General features: G+C 36.2%; 1 long non-coding RNA gene across 1 annotated transcript; it reads right to left on the bottom strand.

Moving 5' to 3' along the window:
* Window positions 1-375: 375 nt before the first annotated feature.
* On the bottom strand, window positions 376-7313 carry LOC132045619 (uncharacterized). The gene is made up of 3 exons (XR_009412484.1): window positions 6951-7313; window positions 6450-6499; window positions 376-632 (listed from the first exon to the last, which is right to left on the bottom strand). It is a non-coding gene; the product is annotated as an uncharacterized LOC132045619 (long non-coding RNA).
* Between the last annotated feature and the right edge of the window lie 377 nt (window positions 7314-7690).

The raw sequence follows: 7690 nt of genomic DNA on the forward strand, positions 1-7690 counted from the left end.
TGCGTTCCATCTGCCTGCGTGCCCATATATCTATGGCAACGGCCGAGTAACGGTTACGAAACCCGTTGCTATATCATTATCTACAAGAACGGTTGTTCCTTTTTTCGATGCAACGAGTTTTTTGTGTGTGTATGGAACGGTTTCTAACCGTCTCTTATAGACCTTTAAGCAACGACTTCGAGGCTATTGCAACGTTTCGCAGGTTATTGCACCAAACCTTTCTTTACTTTATTGCAACGGTTTTTGTCTAATGTGCAACGTCTTTTTATTTGTTATTTGAACAAACTTATTGCCATGGTTTGTCCTGGAATAGTAGCCCTGGTTATAAATTGATATATATATATATATATTTACATATAAATAAATAAAATACATTACAAATTACATAAACCAGAAAACACAATTTTTCATAATCCAAAATATCCAACATTCCTAATCCAACATATATACCCGTAAAAGCAAAATGTTCAACCCAAAATGCATAATTAAGTTTTACATTTCAAGATCTTAGATAAGTTTCAAAATGTTCGATAGCAAAAAGATTCTTAGAACATGTAGAAATCTTCATAAAAGATTCTCTCAAGTAAGATCAATGTCTTCACTGTCTCCGTCCCTTTCTTCATTTTCGACACCTACAAAAGAGAATAAATAATGTCATCGTCTCAAATGCACGCGCACATAATACAAAGAATAAATAATGTCACCGCCTTCATATTGTAAGTTTTGTCATCACCAAGGGCATGAAGAAATAATGCGTTGCATTGATGTCAAAAAGAGAGGTTTTCAACAAGCGTGATATTGATAGTTGTACGGGGACAAATTTGAAGGTGATTTACGTCAATTTTTGAATATAAAAAGAATAAAGAGTTGATGGTTGTGCTAACAAACTCCGGCTCATGGTGCAAATGGTATACAGCATAAGGTCATGGAAAATATAGACGACTGTGTGTGAACAATCGTTGGAAAAGCCATTAATCGCTAATAGCAAAAGGCAAAAACATGGCTTTACAAACAACAAACTAGAGGAAAAGACTTGTGCAAAAATGTTGCCGTTAGAATTTTTGATGTCAGGTAAACTAAAAACAAGTTTGCTGATGAAACTAAAGGAGGGGCTGAAAGGATGAGGCATCGTTAGCAATTAAAATAAAAGACTTTGAGAAATAACTGCCAAGGAAAACCAAAGTTATGATGCATAACCGTAGGCATAATTTAGTTTTGTTGCAAAACTTTTCCTTAGAAGATTCATAACCAAAAGTATGCCTTAACTAAAAGCAGTGCCTTGAAAAGGTCTCAAGAGGTGTCTTTAAGGAAACAGCTAGCTGGTGGAAATTCATATGGGTACCATTCTTTGTAAGTGAACTCCAAATCTACTTGAATAATATTGCACTTACCCTTTAAGATCTATAATTATAAATATCATCAAGAAGTCAAATGTTTATTTCAAGGTTAATCGCGGATACCGCTCATTCAACTTGCACAAAAGGTGAAAGAGCAATAACACGGCTCAATATTGCCCGTAGTGGCAAAACCACCGAACGAGAATTTCGATAGCAACCGAGTGCGAAGTTTGTCAACAGAGGCTCAAAAGAATGCGTAACCGGTGATAATATTCAAGGGTAAGCAAATAGTTGAAGCCTCTTTTTCAAGTCCAAAAAGGCCACTATGAATAAGGCTCGGGTTGAACCCGGTACCGAAGCTCAACTGTGCTAAGGTGCAAGGTTTGGTTGATGAAAGGGCCTGCAATGCACAATTCAAGTTAATTCTCCAAAGGAAATTCGGTCACAAACAATAGCAAAGTGCATCAAAAATAAATGATATGGCCTCAAAAATAAAAGACTTTGTCTCAAGGCAAAGTCTCGCCCTCTCCGCAAGATATCTCTTAAGGAAAACTAAAGTTATGCCTACGGAGTGTACATAAAGCAAGCATAACTTTTCCTCAAGCATAATTTAGTTTTGCCTTATCAAACTTTTTCCTTAAGGAATTATGCCCATGCGTACTACTTTAATTAAGGTATAACCAAAAGTATGCCTTAACTAAAAGTGTGCCTTGAAAAGTTTAAAAAAAAAAAAAAAGTCTCAAGGCAAAGTCCGCCCTCCGGCATAACTTCCTTAAGGAAAAACTAAAGTTATGCCGGAGGGGGCATAACTTTTCCTCCACCTAGTAATAATAAAGGACCGAATCGTATCTTTGTCCCTTAAATTTGGAAGGAACTCCAAATCTACTTGAATAATATTACTTACCCTTTAAGATCTATAATTATATTAAGTATCATCAAGGAAGTCAAATGTTTATTTCAAGAACAAAAAATGCATTCGATCGCCCGATTCGGATATGCCGCAAAGGAAATAAAAGGAGTTCACTATACAAGCCAAGGATAGCTGACTATATGTTCCACGTAGAGTGAAAGCACAAGCAAATAACACGTGATCTACTTTTATATAATTAAGCTACTACTCGGCATTCCAATTATTCAAGGGCTATTACGTTAATGGAAAAACTATTTGGGATTGGCAGTACCACATCACAAAGAGAAAAATAGATGATTGTTACCTTCTATTTCATTTCAATAGAAATAGCAATCGCTACAAATAGCAAGGCCCCTTCTCTGCGAAGTTTGTCTTGTCTCGAGGCATGCTTCCTTGTCTACCAACCATGGAAAACAAGCAACCGAAAATGAACTTGTGTTTTCCAGATTCGACTCCACGGCTACTTCCCAAGGTTGCATTTGGAAGACATTAATCAGACATGTAGCGTGTCCAAATTCCATCAAACTTCAAAATCCCGATATCAATTTACTTCGAGTTAAATTTGACTAGCTTTCATCTCAAGGCAAAGTCTCCGCCCTCCGGCATAACTTCCTTAAGGAAAAACTAAAGTTATGCCGGAGGGGGCATAACTTTTCCTCAAGGCATAATTTAGTTTTGCCTTATTGGGCAAAACTTTCCTTAAGGAATTATGCCTTATGCGTACTTTTAATTAAGGTATAACCAAAAGTATGCCTTAACTAAAAGTGTGCCTTGAAAAAAAAAAAAAAAAAAAAAAGTCTCAAGGCAAAGTCTCCGCCCTCCGGCATAACTTCCTTAAGGAAAAACTAAAGTTATGCCGGAGGGGGCATAACTTTTCCTCCACTTAGTAATAATCAAGGATCGAATCGCATCTTTGTCCCTTAAATTTGGAAGGAACTCCAAATCTACTTGAATAATATTGCACTTACCCTTTAAGATCTATAATTATATTAAGTATCATCAAGGAAGTCAAATGTTTATTTCAAGAACAAAATGCGTATTCAAGAATCGATTCTAGATATGCCGCAAAGGAAATAAAAGGAGTTCACTATACAAGCCAAGGATAGCCGACTATATGTTCCACATAGAGTGAAAGCACAAGCAAATAACACGTGATCTACTTTTATATAATTAAGCTACTACTCGGCATTCCAATTATTCAAGGGCTATTACGTTAATGGAAAAACTATTTGGGATTGGCCGGTCACATCACAAAGAGAAAAATAGATGATTTTTACCTTCTATTTCATTTCAATAGAAATAGCAATTTGCTACAAATAGCAAGGCCCCTTGTCTCGAAGTTTGTCTTGTCTGAGGCATGCTTCCTTGTCTACCAACCATGGAAAACAAGCAACTGAAAATGAACTTGTGTTTTCCAGATTCGACTCCATGGCTACTTCCCAAGGTTGCATTTGGAAGACATTAATCAGCATGTAGTGTGTCCAAATTCCATCAAACTTCAAAATCCTGATATCAATTTACTTGAGTTAAATTTGACTAGCTTTCATCTCAAGGCAAAGTCTGCCCCCTCCGGCATAACTTCCTTAAGGAAAACTAAAGTTATGCCGGAGGGGGCATAACTTTTCCTCAAGGCATAATTTAGTTTTGCCTTATTGGGCAAAACTTTTCCTTAAGGAATTATGCCTTATGCGTACTTTTAATTAAGGTATAACCAAAAGTATGCCTTAACTAAAAGTGTGCCTTGAAAATTTTAAAAAAAAAAAAAAAAAAAAGTCTCAAGGCAAAGTCTGCCCCTAAGCATAACTTCCTTAAGGAAAAACTAAAGTTATGCCGGAGGGGGCATAACTTTTCCTCCACCCTAGTAATAATCAAGGATCGAATCGCATCTTTGTCCCTTAAATTTGGAAGGAACTCCAAATCTACTTGAATAATATTGCACTTACCCTTTAAGATCTATAATTATATTAAGTATCATCAAGGAAGTCAAATGTTTATTTCAAGAACAAAATGCATTCAAGAATCGATTCGGATATGCCGCAAAGGAAATAAAAGGAGTTCACTATACAAGCCAAGGATAGCCGACTATATGTTCCACATAGAGTGAAAGCACAAGCAAATAACACGTGATCTACTTTTATATAATTAAGCTACTACTCCGGCATTCCAATTATTCAAGGGCTATTACGTTAATGGAAAAACTATTTGGGATTGGCCAAATACATCACAAAGAGAAAAATAGATGATTTTTACCTTCTATTTCATTTCAATAGAAATAGCAACTGCTACAAATAGCAAGGCCCCTTGTCCAAGTTTGTCTTGTCCGAGGCATGCTTCCTTGTCTACCAACCATGGAAAACAAGCAATCCAAAATGAACTTGTGTTTTCCGAGATTCGACTCCATGGCTACTTCCCAAGGTTGCATTTGGAAGACATTAATCGGCATGTGTGTCCAAATTCCATCAAACTTCAAAATCCCGATATCAATTTACTTGAGTTAAATTTGACTAGCTTTCATCTCAAGGCAAAGTCTGCCCCCTCCGCATAACTTCCTTAAGGAAAAACTAAAGTTATGCTGGGAGGGGCATAACTTTTCCTCAGGCATAATTTAGTTTTGCCTTATTGGGCAAAACTTTTCCTTAAGGAATTATGCCTTATGGGCAGACTTTTAATTAAGGTATAACCAAAAGTATGCCTTAACTAAAAGTGTGCCTTGAAAAGTTAAAAAAAAAAAAAAAGCCGCCCTCCGGCATAACTTCCTTAAGGAAAAACTAAAGTTATCGAGGGGGCATAACTTTTCCTCCACCCTAGTAATAATCGATGTCGAATCCGCATCTTTGTCCCTTAAATTTGGAAGGAACTCCAAATCTACTTGAATAATATTGCACTTACCCTTTAAGATCTATAATTATATTAAGTATCATCAAGGAAGTCAAATGTTTATTTCAAGAACAAAAATGCGATTCGAAGAATCGATTCGGATATGCCGCAAAGGAAATAAAAGGAGTTCACTATACAAGCCAAGGATAGCCGACTATATGTTCCACGTAGAGTGAAAGCACAAGCAAATAACACGTGATCTACTTTTATATAATTAAGCTACTACTTCCGGCATTCCAATTATTCAAGGGCTATTACGTTAATGGAAAACTATTTGGGATTGGCCGGTCACAAAAGAGAAAAATAGATGATTTTTACCTTCTATTTCATTTCAATAGAAATAGCAACTGCTACAAATAGCAAGGCCCCTTCTCCGAAGTTTGTCTTGTCCGAGGCATTCCTTGTCTACCAACCATGGAAAACAAAACCGAAAATGAACTTGTGTTTTCCGGATTCGACTCCATGGCTACTTCCCAAGGTTGCATTTGGAAGACATTAATCAGCATGTAGTGTGTCCAAATTCCATCAAACTTCAAAATCGATATCAATTTACTTGAGTTAAATTTGACTAGCTTTCATCTCAAGGCAAAGTCTCGCCCTCGGGGAAAACTAAAGTTATCCTCCTCAAGGCATAATTTAGTTTTTGCCTTATCGCAAAACTTTTCCTTAAGGAATTATGCCTTATGGGGCAGACTTTTAATTAAGGTATAACCAAAAGTATGCCTTAACTAAAAGTGTGCCTTGAAAAGTTAAAAAAAAAAAAAAAAAAAAAAGTCTCAAGGCAAAGTCTGCCCCCCCAAGCATAACTTCCTTAAGGAAAAACTAAAGTTATGCCGGAGGGGGCATAACTTTTCCTCAAGGCATAATTTAGTTTTGCCTTATGGGGCAAAATTTTTATCATTTACCAAACAGGAAGGGAAGCTGAAGCTGAATCAAAACTTAGGGCTACCATCCTTAAATTCCAATTTTAATCGATTTTAGAGTATTTATAAACAAGCTTTTCATTATAACTGAAAATGCTTTTTTAGTCAAAAGTCGAGTGCATTCTAGTGATCCACAGCCTCTCTCAAATTCACAAAATTAATTCCTCATAATTCAAGCATGCCTAGCCATATAGGGCCTCCATCTATATTTCCTCATCCCATAAATGAGAACTAGCTAAAAGTCAAGGTTATTGGAAAACGAACTTGCCAACCGAAAACTAAGAAGATGAAAATGGGACTTTAAATAACAACCAAAGTATAAAAATTCAATTACCAACGAAACCAATATAAAATTCAATATCAAACAGAATTGTAAGAGCTACAAAATATTATTGAAATTACCTTTCGACGAGCAACGAATTGAGGCGTTTGAGAGTTGACAATGCTTCAAGCTTTCACCATGGACAACGAGTTTAGAACAAGAATAAACAAACACAAATGAGAAGCAAAAGAAAGGAAATTCCAAGAGCAAAAGAAAACCTAATTTCGTTAGATTCTTGAGAGAAATAATCGTGTCTCACAAGCTCATTTTATACAACAAAATCGAACAATCCAACATTAGACACGGCATTAACTTTGAAAACAGTAAAGCTCACACCTTTCCGCTAGATATTTACTAAATCGAAGTAATTCCACCCAATTCTTACAACAACAAAATAAGCAAGCAGATATTGTAAAAATATTGAGACAAAAAAAAAAAAAGGAATATCAAGAAATCGAGCCCATACTTATTCAAAAAAAAAAAAAAAATCAAAACCCATACCACAAATGATTTTATTTTAGAATTGGAAGAACATGCAAAATAAATCCAAAAAAAAGAGATGAGAGAATAGAGAAGATAACTTGGAATTGAGTAACCCGGCTACGAGATTCAGTAGAGCATTGATAATTAGGGTGCAAAGTGAAGTAGAAATTTGTAGAGAGAGATAGAGTGAGGTGGGTGATGAATTTAGTAGAGAGAGAGAGAGAGTTCAGTGTTTAATTTGGTTCAATACGATTTTACGATTTTTGGCTAAAAGGAAAAATAATGTGGTCTCTCTATTAGGCGGGCTACAGTGAAAATAAGGAAAATTTGGGAGGGAATTTAAAACCGTTGCAATAGAAACAAAACTGTTGCCATATTACAACTATTGCAACGGTTAAAGAAAATCGTCCCATTAGGGACATGTATGGTGACGGTTTAGATACAATTGCAACGGTTTAGACGCTAAAGTGTAGCTATAGCATTAAATTGTCCTTGTGCAACGGGTATATAGATTGCAGTACCTCGATTCTGACAACGGTTGTATAACGTTGCGAAGAGGAAGGCGTTGCCATAGCCCTAATTTCCAGTAGTGCGCGCGACATGGAGTGATGTCTGTAAGAAGGAGTTGAGCACAACTCTGCTTGCTTTATTCTCTCCACTAAAGAACGGTTTTGCTTCCTTCCAATTCCCACTTAGTGAAGCTCTGTATAGTGGCAAGTACAGGTTGTAATTTTCTGTACAGCAGTGCAGATTGTTATCTTCCTGGGCACCTTTACGTAAAATTAGATCACAAATGTGATTATTTTATTATAGTCCTTCCAAAAAATGACTTTCAACC

This window comes from Lycium ferocissimum, unplaced genomic scaffold, assembly GCF_029784015.1.
Source record: "Lycium ferocissimum isolate CSIRO_LF1 unplaced genomic scaffold, AGI_CSIRO_Lferr_CH_V1 ctg7283, whole genome shotgun sequence".
NCBI classification, from domain to species: domain Eukaryota; kingdom Viridiplantae; phylum Streptophyta; class Magnoliopsida; order Solanales; family Solanaceae; genus Lycium; species Lycium ferocissimum.